The sequence below is a fragment of the Pinus tabuliformis genome, chromosome 1_2, assembly GCF_031772625.1.
Source record: "Pinus tabuliformis cultivar Carrire ecotype Pingquan chromosome 1_2, CPIR1, whole genome shotgun sequence".
In the NCBI taxonomy this organism is placed as follows: domain Eukaryota; kingdom Viridiplantae; phylum Streptophyta; class Pinopsida; order Pinales; family Pinaceae; genus Pinus; species Pinus tabuliformis.
In genome coordinates, this window is record NC_142298.1 from 257,776,297 (window position 1) to 257,789,652 (window position 13,356).

Genomic DNA, 13,356 nt, shown 5'->3' on the forward strand with positions numbered 1-13,356 from the left:
AGGAGGCTTGAGGCCTAGTTGGAGAATACACCAGAGTGATCAGTCATACGATTTTCTAGAGCGACGTTTGCTAAGAGAAATCGAATCAGTGATCAGAGTTGCAGTGAGGGGCAGTGAGTACGAGGCAGAGAGGCAAAGATAGTGCCGAAAGACCAACGCAGAAGCAAAGAGGCAGACGCAGAGCCAGAGGGAGCCATGCAGAGGCTAGCAGGGACTGCACAAAGGCCAGAAGGGCCTGCGTCATCCACTAAGAGGCTGCAAGAGTGACGCAAAGGGCCAGAGAGGTTGCGCAGCGCCTCAGAGGGCTGACACAAAGGCCAGGAGGGCTAACGCAGTGCTTCAGATTCTCCTAGAGAGGGTCTCGTGGGGCATACTTTCAGAATAACTGCTTCCGAAGAGAGGTATTACTACCATATTTTTTATCTCTGTCGGGTGAGCCAATTTGGCACCCAATGTACTCAGAAACGCTGCTTAATAATAAAAACCCTCAGAACTATTGCACCGGTTTTCCCAAGTTGGGTTTTTCTGGGGGCGACTGTCCAAAAATAACGGTGTCACTTATGTGTTTGTCTATTTCTTTCAGTTATTGATCTGTAGATGGTTGAGACTGTATTGAGTTTATTTTAGTGTTTATATGGTTAAATCACTTGTTAGTAATTAAACAAGTAGGCGAAATAAACCAGAGAATACAAATAAAATTTCTAACGGTAATACTTAGAATTTCAACATGGTATCAAAGCGAGGTTGCAAATCACCGGAGAGCTTAAGGCACCAGCTGAATCAGAGAATTTGCAACAGAAACAGTTGTCCTGAGTGACAGAAGTTGTTCCTAGGCAGAAAGCAGCAGAAAAGGGTTGACGCAGATGGACTGCATCATCAGTTCGAGCCAGAGAGAGTTCAGCGCAGAGGCAGAAGAAGGCAGAAGAGGCTCACAAGAGCCACGCACAGACCAGAAGGGTTGACGCAAATGGCCAAGGGAGAAAATTAGCCTTCCCTGGATTGTGCAGAGCCTAGAGGCTGAGTCCTTCAGTTGTTGGGGCATAGCAAGTTGTGGGCAGATTGTTGGAATTTCTAAGTCTAACACGTTAGAAACCCTTCATGCACTTTATCTGATTTATTCCTACCTACTTGTTATTTTTCCTTAACAAGTTATTTACAATGTAAATACTAAAAATAAACACTAATGCATGCTCAACATATTACAGATCAGCAACGAAAAGAAACAAGAACAAACACACCATATGACACCATTATTTTTGGACTAATGTTCTCGAAAAAACCCAATGTGGGAAAATTGGTGCAACTATCTAAGGGTTTTCTTATTAAGCAATATCAGAGTACAATTTGGGTGCCGAAACTGGCCTACCCAACAGAGAATATCATTAGCAGTAATACCTCTTTGTTTCAGACAAATCTACTGGCTGAAACCCCGAATAATCCTTCCGACAGCTACTCAGCACCAATCTACCCCTGAAACCCCAGCGTCTGCCCAATCTGGACTGCGTCAGCCTCTCCTAGCCCAGTGTTTGCCCTGCATCAGCCTCTCCTAGCCTAGCATTTGCCCTGTGTCAGCCTATCTTGGCCTATGTCGGCCTCAGGAGACCCCGCGTCAGCTCTCTGAGCCTCTGTGTCAGCTACGCTGGCCCCTCTGGTGCTTTGCGCACACTTAGCTGCCTCTGCATGGCCCTGCGTGAACACTGGCTGCTCTTGCGTCTCTCTTTATGGTTGCTTTGTTGCTGTCCTGGCACTATCTATGCCTCTCTGTATCTCTGTACTCAATGCCCCTCAGCTGCTCTCCCAATCATTAATTCTATCTCTCTTAGCAAACCCCGCTCTAGAGAATAGAATGACTGATCACTCTGGAGTGTTCTCCAAGTGACCCTCAAACCTTCTCTTATACTTTTCCTGTTGACGTCTCAACGGCCGAGATTAAGTCCCTAATCAACGGCTAAGAGTAGATCTAGTTTGATCCATGTCTTTTGGACCATTCTAACACAGATTCATATTAATACACATTAATATTTTAGTTTCCCTAAGTTTAGATTTAGCGACTCCATTAAAAATATTAATTATTTTAATATCTCCTAATCTGTTTAGAATCTGCCCAAAACCTTTCTGGGTATTGGAGATCTCATGTGCCACAACCTCTCCACCAAATTTTGGGTTAGAGCACATCTGATGCTACCCCAAATCAACACAGATTGCAGGGAGTGAAGCTGGTGGGGTGTTGTTGTTGCCGAGACAAAACAGTATCTAATGGGGCAAAACCAAGGTAGAGGAAGTCGCTACCTAGGCAAATTTCTAGCCAAGAAATCCATATCAGTGTTGCAGGTGCATAGGAGATCAGAGAGGTGCGACTCGACAGTTAGCAGGCGAGTTTCCAGGAGGGCAATTAAGACTCAGAGGGAGTCTAGCAGAGAACTTCCAGGAAGGAAGTAGCGACTCAGAGGGAGTCGAAAAGAGAACTTCCAGGAGGGAAGTAGAGACTCAGAGGAGTCGAAAGGAAGAGCAAAGAGATGGCCATGAGACTGAGGGATTAGGACAGGCTGGACGAGGCATCCAACTTTGTCATCTGGAAGACCAAGATCTTGTTCATTCTAGATAGACATCGCATCAAGGCCTTCGCCTTGAGAACCGTGGCTATCCCAGTCGACCACGCTGACAATGAGAAGTATGAAGATGTGATGGCCAAGGTGAAATGTATAATCCTTGATGGAGTCAAGGATCATGTGGTCCAGCATATTGCCAAGAAGGAGACGGCAAAGGAATTGTGGGATACCTTGAAGACATTGTATCAAGGCACTTCCGTGCAGAGGAAGATGCTAGTGGAGAATCAATTGTGATCGTACCAGATGAAAAAGGGGGAGCAGGTAGATCACTTCCTCAGCGGGTTGCAAGAGATCCGGGACCAACTGACTTCCATAGGGGCCACGCCGAATCAAGAGTTGATGGTGAGGACCGCCCTAAACGCAGTCTCCGAGGAGTGGGAGTGTTATGAATATAATTCATAACAATTAAATAAATAATAATAAATGTAAATATTAAATAATCAAATATTGGTTATGTTAAATAGTCATTAAGTTAAGTGAAAAGGCATGTCTAAAAGACATGCCCAGTCACGAAAGGACACCTGCTTAGGTAGATATGTCGGTCCTCATCGTAACATTCGAACATCACTTTTACCTTTTATATATATATAAAATAAATTATCATTAAAATACCTCTTGTGTATTTTTATGTTTAAGTCAACAAGCTATCAATTTTTATGCTTCAGTGGTATCAGAGACATGGCTCACAATATAATCATGCAGGTCTTTGAACGTTGTTCGCCGCACAATGGGCCATTACATTCACATCCAGAATGTGTTGAGCAGTTTAGTAAAATTCAAGAAGCATTTCAGCATTTAGAAAAATCATTTGCAGAAGTTAAAGCATGTCGAAAGGAAATCGATAATAAGGAAGGTAATAGCGACAGTGAAGAAAAGAACCTTAGGCGAAGCAGGGAAAGCAGATTTTGATCAAAATAATGATAATGACCATGAGGATGTGAATATTACTAATTCTGATTCTGATGATAAAAGGGAAGTGAAAATGGCTAATTCTGATAAGGGAGAGAAAGACATGAATTCACATAGTAAAAGTGGAGGAAACAATGCCAATTATGGTGAAGGGGAAGATATCAAAATTTTTGAGTTGGAGGGTGTTGACCACTGGGGTGGCACCTGATGATTATATGAAGACTCCATGCCCAAGGATGATCCAAATGACACTTGTACCATCAGATATCGTCAGTCAACAGAGTCTTTTAGCTCTACTTCTATCTTCTCATCATCTTTCTTGTACCTAGATTCCACACCCTATGGGGAATTCTAATATGTGATACTAGTAATGATGAGTTTTGAGTCTGTAACAGGCCTAGGATGTTGGGACTCGATCAGCAAACGAATACACCTTGGAGTGTTTTTTTTATCTGGTTAATTATCCCTTCTTTTTCAGAGGCGGATAATTTTTTAGGTTTTTTCACTCACGTTTTACCCCAAAGCCGGGGTGACGGTTTGAAAGTTGAGCCCCTGACACATCTTAGTGTCTAGAGTCGATGTATATTACCATACTAGATCACACAAAAAATTTCGTGGAATTTGGTTAGGTCTAGGTAGTCATTTTTTAATTTTTTAGATTTCCCGCAAGTCAAAAATTGCAAATAAAATTGTATTTAAATTGTAATAAGTGTAGTCTAGAGAAGTTGTATGGGGTATGAGTAATCAAAATTACACCTCTCACCCTCAACTTTCTACTATGACACACTTTGAGGGGTTAATAATGTGTTTTGGACCCTCAAAACCCACTTTTCCTAAGTTTAGTGGGAAATCTAGCAATTAATTAAGCCAGAAATTAAATAAATGGAGAAAAATAAATATCCACACATGCTAAATGTTGTGGAAATGAGGTGGAAAATTATGGGGGAGTTAAAGTGAAGTCCCAAAGTGATGTGGACTCCTAAAATCAAGGAAAGGACATGTGCTCAAATAAAATCGAATTTCTAACATTAAATGAAAAAGCTGCTTGGAAATTCGAATTTGTGAAGTTAATGCACATTTGGGAGGATTTGGGAGAATATTTGGTGGAGATTTTTGTGGGAAATTGTCCCCACATGGGTTACCACCCATATACACTTGTCATTCCACCATAAAATTTGAATTTGGCACATAAGGGAAGAAGAAAATGATGTCCACTTGCCAGAATTCGATTTTTACACTTGGCATTGGAGCTTCATTCAACAAATTCGAATTTCTCTTTGGGATTGTCACCCAATGCCATTTGTCATTGTCATTCTTCATTGGGATTTGCTCCCAACTCTCTATATAATAGAGCCATGCGCTCTCACATTGATAATATTGTTACTAACTGTTGTGCTTGCGGAAGCACTGCTGCCTTGTACACTTTCAGAAATATCAATAAAGACTTTGGGGTTTCATTCATGAGGTGTTCCTCATTTTCGAGTGTGATGAATTATTGAGCATTGGTATAATTCCTTTTACTCATGCTTTGATCTAATTTGCTTCCATATGCTCTTGTAGATTTGTTAAAGTAGAGCCATCTTGCATTTACATTTGATTTAGAAGTATGCTTTAGGTATAGAATGCTCTAGTTGGTTTTAAATAAATCTCTAGAGTTTCTTATCATTGTTTATTGCTAAATCTATATGGAACTAATTCTTGATTAAAGTTTTGTAGAGGGAACATCTTGTTGGGATTACAAATTCAAGCTTGAGGGGAAGTCTTTGGAGAGGCCAACCCACTCTTGATACATTCTTAAAGGAGCTCTCATTTGTTCTTTGAACTTTCATAGTCTTATCTTACAAAGTGGTTTTGCAGGGATTTCGGCACATAGCTTGTACACAAGCCGAGAACTTCTAAATTTAAATCTCTTTTAAAAAAAAACATTGTCTTCATTTCTTTCATTTGCTATCTAATAGCTCGAAGATGGCTAAACAAAGACGAGAGTTTACTCTCACTCTTTAGCTTAGCCTTTTGTAAATTATAATTGTACATGTACATTTTATCTTGCTGATTTTTCCATTAATACTTAACTTATTTTGCAGCCATTGTTTGGATTGTTTGCTAACTCTTGTGTGGCAGATTTTGAAGAGCAACAACCCGCAACCTCTAACAAGTGTTTGCAGGACCTTTGGCAAGTGTTGGGAGTTCGATTTCCAAGGATGTCGTGAGCCCTTTTGAAGCTTATTTTGGCCAAGTCGAGCTCACTAGAGGGCTGCTTATTTTCCTCTTTAAGCCTGGGCATTTGGAGGAAACTCACACCTTGTTTCCCTTGCATAAGTTTTGTGAGATCTTGTCACTACTTTCTCAAGAAAAGAGGTCTAGTGTCCAAGTTTCAAGCAATTATTGTGAGGACTCTCCTTGAAGTATAGTTGAGAACTTTGAAGGGCCCTCTTCTCATTGTAATATTAATAAAGGATCTAATTTGCTTGTGGGAGCTTGGGATTTCTCCCATGGTATCCTATCTCTCCATTTAGGGGAAGGCTTCTCTTGGGTGGATTGACATTTGCATGGTTTAAGCTTTCATACTTCATTCACTTACATGCATGCTTTAATTGGGAATTAACACAACCTCACTATCACATTTCATTAAGTTAAAGTTTGTTACAATTTCATTTGAGCTTTGCATTTTCTTTCTCATTGTTGCTTGGAGCTACAAGCTTACACTTTACTTTGGGCAATTCATCCTTTACATGCAAGCATTTTATATTCTTAACAAACTTTGATTCGTTTCCATTTACCTTGGTAAATTGTTTCATGAGCACTTGAATACATGCTTCAATTTTATGCTACATTGTTATCTTGAATATTGGAGCAATTTATTGTCATTGTCTATTTGAAACAAATTTTACTTTCAAGCAAATTACTTGTATCATTTTAATTCATTGATGAAACACATGCAACACTTGTAAGCTAATTTTATTCCTCCAATTGAAGTTCTAATTGCAACTTATGTTGAACATAATTTCATTTTCAAGCATTGCAAATCAATCTCTTTGAAGCATTTGCATGTATCATTATTTTAATTTGGGGATTTAACACAATTTGCATCTCATCTAGGCATTTTAGTGTAGGAAGGCCCCAAGCCTCATTAAAATTTTACCTCCAACATAAATTGGTTGAAATAGACATTTCAGGGATCCTCTACTCCTCTATTGACTCCTCACTGTGAGATCCATATCATTGGGCAAGGTTGAGGTCTGAGGATTGAAGAGTTAAATTGTAATCTTGTTGTAAAGCTAATTGATAAAATTAACCAAGAACACTTTCCATTACATTTACTTTACTTGTCTCTTGATGGTTTGAGTCTTTATATGCAAAGTCTATTCCAAAAGCAAGTATTGTGTTCATTTCAAACAAGTGTTTCTTTTCATGTTTCAAGTCCAATTGCATATTGATGTCTTGGTTTAGCACTTCCTTTCTTTTACATTTCCATGTTAATTACTAATTTTTGGGTTTTGGCAAGATATGTTTCACATGTTTTGATTTATAAAGTTGATTATCTCAAAAGCATTTTGTATCTTACATATCTTGTGCTAATAATTTTTATTTACATTTCAAGGTTGCTTTGTTTTCTCTTTTGAGAGCATTGCATTTTACTTTGAGCAAATATATCTTTAAATTGTTGAGCAAATTCCTTATAAGGCACTGGTTTTATGGTTTTTTTTAATCATATTAATGATTAGCATTTTTATTTCAAGTTGCTCACTTCACATTTGCTCATAAATCCTTAAAAGTAATCGATTTTCACTATAACACTCTCCTAGAAACTCACATCTTTTAACTTAACTTTTCATTAGGGACCACCCCCCTTAGCTAACCTAGGAAATAGCTCAAACGGAGAGAGTCGGGATTAGTGTGACAGCCCCTTCTTTGAGTTCCCTGCCACCAACCACACCTTGTGGGGTTGAAGGCTTTTCTCACTAACTTGTAGGTAGGTGTAGGCTGCAGGGTCAACAGAGGGGAACAAAGAATCTGAAATTGATAGTGAGAGTGAGGAAGCTTTACCCATGGTAAACAACACCTCTTCTCCTATTGATGGCTCAGATGGTGACATTGAAGGACAGTTAGAAGATAGGTCCTCAACGGGAAAGCAGGAAGATGATGTTCCGGCAAGTTCACAGTCAAAAACATCATCAGAAATTTTAAACAATGAGACTGAAGACATTAATTGTATTTATGGACCAATGGATTGTCTCAAGTACATATCCAATCCAAATTGCAATTCAATATCACTCCGTGATACCTCTACCAACAAAAATGATGATTCTCAGTGGAGGAACCAAAAATTGCAAAATGATTCATTCTATTCATCATGTGAGGAAGAGTATTTCCCACATATTCCTGAAAAATTATACTTGGCTAATAATGACTATTTGCTTGGGGAGCAAATGAATTCTTTTGCATGGAAGGTTCTGTAGGGTGCAGTTGGTGTTCTGGTATTAGAGGACACTGTCTTCATTAGAAACATCAACAAGAACTAGACCAAAGAGGATGTTTTCAACAAGATGAAGGAGCTGGGAGTCGAAAATATTAATGATGTCAATGTGGTTGAAGACCCCAACAACGCAGGAGTTAACCATGGCTTTGCATTTATAGAACTGGAAACTCATAAAGATGCTCTAATTGCATTTAGAACATTGCAAAAGGATAGAACTATCAAGGTTGTTTGGGCTCAACCTTCGAATGATCCTGATGGAGATGTAATGGCACAGGTAAAGTCAGTGTTCGTAAATATCTTGCCTCCTACATGGAATGAGGAACATGTTAAAGAACACTTTGGCAAATCTGGTGAGATAGAAAAGGTTGTTCCTTCATGCAATATGCAATCTACGAAGAAAAAAGCCCTGGCGTCTGTGAACTACACTACTCGAGAAGCTGTTACTGCATGTATCGAGGCATTCATCAAGGAAAACGAAGGCCAGGTTGTTCGAAACGAGATCGCTCAGCAGCCCGGACAGTTTTCCGACGATATTTCGTCCTCTGGGACCATCCGGGATAACCCTGAAAACCTTAACCTCAGTTCTAATTATTTTTCTAGTGCAAATCCAGGTGCAATGCCTATCAATCTCAATAGCAATACGAATGTAAATTCATCTATTGTTTTTTCTTTTTCTTCTAGGAGTAACGATACATGCTTTCACGTTGGATTCTCAAGGGTAGATAGAACTGAATCAGAGGTTAGTAATAATGCATTTAAAAATCCGAGCAAAGACACTGCGGGAATGGTTCAAGCCGAAGCCTCCACGAGCGCTCAGAGAAATAGACGTGTTGCTACTCAAAGGCCCAAGGTGATGAAGGTACGAAGAGTGTGATTCCTCTTTAAAAAAAAACGTATCATTAATAAGAGCCATTGCAAATTCTCGAACCCTGTTGTTGCATTTGTTAAACGACTGTGTCCACTACTCCCTATCTGCGATTGTTGCTCCACGTCGGCCACAGTGCCGAAAGACCAGCGCAGAAGCAGAGAGGCAAACGCAGAGGATAGCAGGGACTGCGCAAAGGCCAGAAGGGCCTGTGTCATCCACACAGAGGCTGCAGGAGTGACGCAGAGGGCCAGAGAAGTTTCGCAGAGCCTCAAAGGTCTGACACAGAGGGTTTCAGGCTGATGCAGAGGCCAAGAGGGCTGACGCAGTGCTTCAGATTGTGCTGGAGAGGGTTTCGTGGGGCAGATTTTCAGAATATCTGCTTCCGAAGAGAGGTATTACTGCCAGATTTTTTATCTCTGTCGGGTGAGCCAGTTTGGCACCTAGTGTACTCAGAAAAGCTGCTTAATAATAAAAACCCTCAAAACTGTTGCACCGGTTTTCCCAAGTTGGGTTTTTCCAGGGACGATTGTCCAAAAATAACGGTGTCACTTGTGTGTTTGTCTATTTATTTCAGTTGTTGATCTGTAGATGGTTGAGACTGTATTATGTTTATTTTAGTGTTTATATGGTTAAATAACTTGTTAGTAATTAAATAAGTAGGCGAAATAAACCAGAGAATACAGATAAAATTTCTAACGGGTAATACTTAGAAATCTAAACATTCTCTTCCTCCTCAACAAGTACAAATTAATGCAAAAAAATATCCTTTGAAAGCTAGTGGTGCTACTCCAAATTAAAGCCATGAAGGTGATGTTATATTAGTTAAACAACAACTTAGTTTGTTAGATGCAAGCTTAATATAGCAATAATGAATTTAAGTGGAATGAAATCATCAAGTTATATTATCCAAATGGTAGACACATCGTTACAAGGCCTTCATGACTAGTTACAAAGGTTTCCTACAAAATAAATAACATGTGAAAGAATTCCAAAAATAAAGCTTCACATAAGATAGATACCTAAGGTAAGCCTCCAATCTCCATTAAGGTTGCCAAATGATGTAAAATGTAGCCCAAGGGGAGAGCTTCTCATCCCCAAATTCCCAACAACCATTACAATGGATAGAGAGCTCATATCTATAGAGTGAATCTCCTCTCTAATACAATAAAATATTATTATCCTTCTAACTAACTCTATGAAAATTCAAACATGTAGTAAGATATTACAGTGGTTAAATCTCTCAATCCATAGTTGACCAAATCAAGACATGTGAACACTATCCTCTCCAAGCCAACATAGAGAGCAGTGTGCACCAAATAATGCTCATGAAGGGGGTGCACCACCAAAAATAGGCACCAAAACAAGTCAAATGCCAAGTGCCCACAATGAATATGCCCTCCAAGAATGCACGCATGCAAGATATGATTGCTAGATAACTATTTGGTCATGTTATTGTTGACAATTGCTAGATAACCTATTTCATTCCATATGTTAATGATGCAGGAGCATCTGACCCCCCTTAATCAAAATGCAAATTTTAAAGCGGAGAAGGAGGAGACGTGGACCATCAGAGTAAACCGGGGAAAATTTCTTTAAAATAGAGCTAATTTGATGGAATTAATAGAGTCTCTAGAGGACTTGTCATTTGAAATTATCTACCATGTATGCATTGTTGAGTCATTTGTGAGAGGAAATCAGAGGATTGATCGGATCCTTTCAGTGATCCGATCCAATATTTCTATAACGATGACCTTGCGTGTTCTATATATCGTGAGACAGATAGTTAACCAGGTATTTTCTGTAATTTCACATTTAATGCAAATCTCAGTGGTTGTGGGTTTTTTGTGTATTAAAACTAAATCGGGGTCAATTAGCATTAAGGGTTAATTTCGTGATTAAGCACTAAAATCAGTCATTAAGGGCTTTGCTTAATTATCAAATTAACGCACGTGGTTATATCCAAGAGTGGGCTCATAACCCACAGGCCTCAGGATCGAAATTTGTAAATGAAAGGGATTTTGCCTTACCCAGAAAAATCACCTTTCATCATTTGGTATCAGAGCAGGGAAAGGTTAAGGGAAAAACATTTCCTGCGAGAAGGAAGGAGTGCAAGCAGAAGGAGAAGAGGTACATTTGTTGAAGTATGGTGAGTTTATGCTCTTCACTGTTGTGCAGATAGCGGCAGCGGAAGGTGAGAAGACTTGCAGCAACCTAGAGAAAGGAGTGCTCAATTGGCTCCAAAGGAGAGAACCAGAAGGATACCAAAAAACTAAAGCTCAAAGGAGAAAGCTTGGTGAGGTATCGTGTAGCAGAGAAGACTGTTACTGCAGAGGTTGGTTGCAGCTCACAGAAGATCATGAAGGCAGTTCCACTGAGAAGTGGGTAGAATTGCTAAGGGATAAGGAGAAGCATATGACCAAGAGGTCATAAATTTTTGTGCCTCGGGAGTCTAATGCAGGAGCATCTAACCCCCCTTAATCAAAATGCAAATTTTAAAGCGAAGAAGGAGGAGACATGGACCATCGGAGTAAACCGGGGAAAATTTCTTTAAAATAGAGCTAATTTGATGGAATTAATAGAGTCTCTAGAAGACTTGTCATTTGTAATTATCTGCCATGTATGCATTGTTGAGTGATTTGTGAGAGGAAATCAAGGAGAGGATTGATCAGATCCTTTCAATGATCCGATCCAATATTTCTGTAGTGATGAACCTACGTGTTCTATATATATATATATATATATATATATATATATATATATATATATATCGTGAGACAGACAGTTAACCGGGTATTTTCTGTAATTTCACATTTAACGCAAATCTCAGTGGTTGTGGGTTTTCTGTGTATTGACAATAAATCAGGGTCAATTAGCATTAAGGGTTAATTTCGTGATTAAGCACTAAAATCAGTCATTAAGGGCTTTGCTTAATTTAACGCACGTGGTTATATCCAAGAGTGGGCTCATAACCCACAGGCCTCAGGATCGAAATTTGTAAATGAAATGGATTTTGCCTTACCCCAAAATCTCCTTTTATCAGTTAATGGTATACTTTCTATTATATGACTTAAAAATTTGTATGTTTGTTTGTAATTGATAGAATTTAGATTCTAGATGGTTGATGCTCGAATAATTAATCATTAATGTACTATGGATGCCATTTCTATCTTGATTTATGTACAAATATGCATGTTTTCATATATTCTACAACTAATTTGGCATTCTGGATATATTTTTTAAATATAAATGCAATTATATACAATAGACGCTTCCAGGACCATTTTCCTCCTAGGATTTTTGGAAATCGATGGTTTTGATGCTTCGCTTCTCAAAAATGCACCCCCTTTGTCCCTACTTCATGCAACATCGAACCACATACCTCCATCAAATGATCTTATGCCATGAAGAGAAGGGGCTACATAAAAATGTATCCCCCCAAGTCAGTCCAATGCTTAAAGAGTACCACCATCAAATATTCATCAATATAATGAAAATTAAAATATGGAACCTCATACAATACGAGGTGTAACAGCCCCCATCACCTAATGGGTGATCTCAAGTGGGTCGCTAAAAGATTGAATCTTGTTGCCAAGAGAACTAACCTTGAAGAGCAAAGATTTTGTGTTTTCAACCTAACAAAAAAATGCCATATAAAAAGAAGATATTATGATAAGTTGCAAAGATAATCAAATGCAACATTAATTTTCAGAAATGATCAAACATAGCCAATTAGACTAGATATTCCATCAGATACAATGGAACCCAGGAGAACTCAAGGCTAAGTAATATAACTAGAAGACCACAAACAAAAACAACAAAATACATATGGGAAGAAGTGACAGCCATGCTTCAACACTGCCATTGTTCATCCATGGATGGAACTATGTGCTAGACAACTATGTATAGGGGAGATACTTGTACATCCTCAACAATTGTCATAAATGCCCAATAATGCCATCGAGGGAGGATACTATAACCGTGGAACTCCATTGCAATATCTTAGGTGACCTAAATATTTCATCTGAACACGGTGAGGGAGGAGAAATTTTCTGTATCATTCAAGGAAATATTTATCATTGACCCACTGGAAGTCAATCAGCCATTAGCATGGCCTGAACTAGGAACTCTCTAAGTTTGTACCTTCAGCAAGTCATGGAATTTCTCTACAAAAAGAGGGTTGACACCTAGTAGACATGTTCACAACCAATATATGAAGGTATCAAAAAAGTTTTAAATTAGCATGTGCATAAAGATTAATGTAGGTGCCATAAAAAAATAGATATTTGTTGTGTGATGAGACCTAACTTTCTTGTAACTATCTCTCAACAAGAATCATTTTTGTTGCACAGGATCTTGAACACAAAGCGCTATACATACCCAAAGCTTGGATCAGGATCGTGCTACCATGGACAGTGGTCATCTTAGACCTTTGAACAAACCAAAATACCTGCTCCCAGTCCTATAATAAGCTAGAATAAAACATATAAACT

General features: G+C 38.9%; 1 protein-coding gene across 1 annotated transcript in view; it reads right to left on the minus strand.

Moving 5' to 3' along the window:
• LOC149205346 (phosphoglucan phosphatase LSF1, chloroplastic) overlaps positions 1–13,356 on the minus strand; it is a 449,301-nt gene that overhangs the window by 367,345 nt on the left and 68,600 nt on the right. The window lies entirely within an intron of this gene.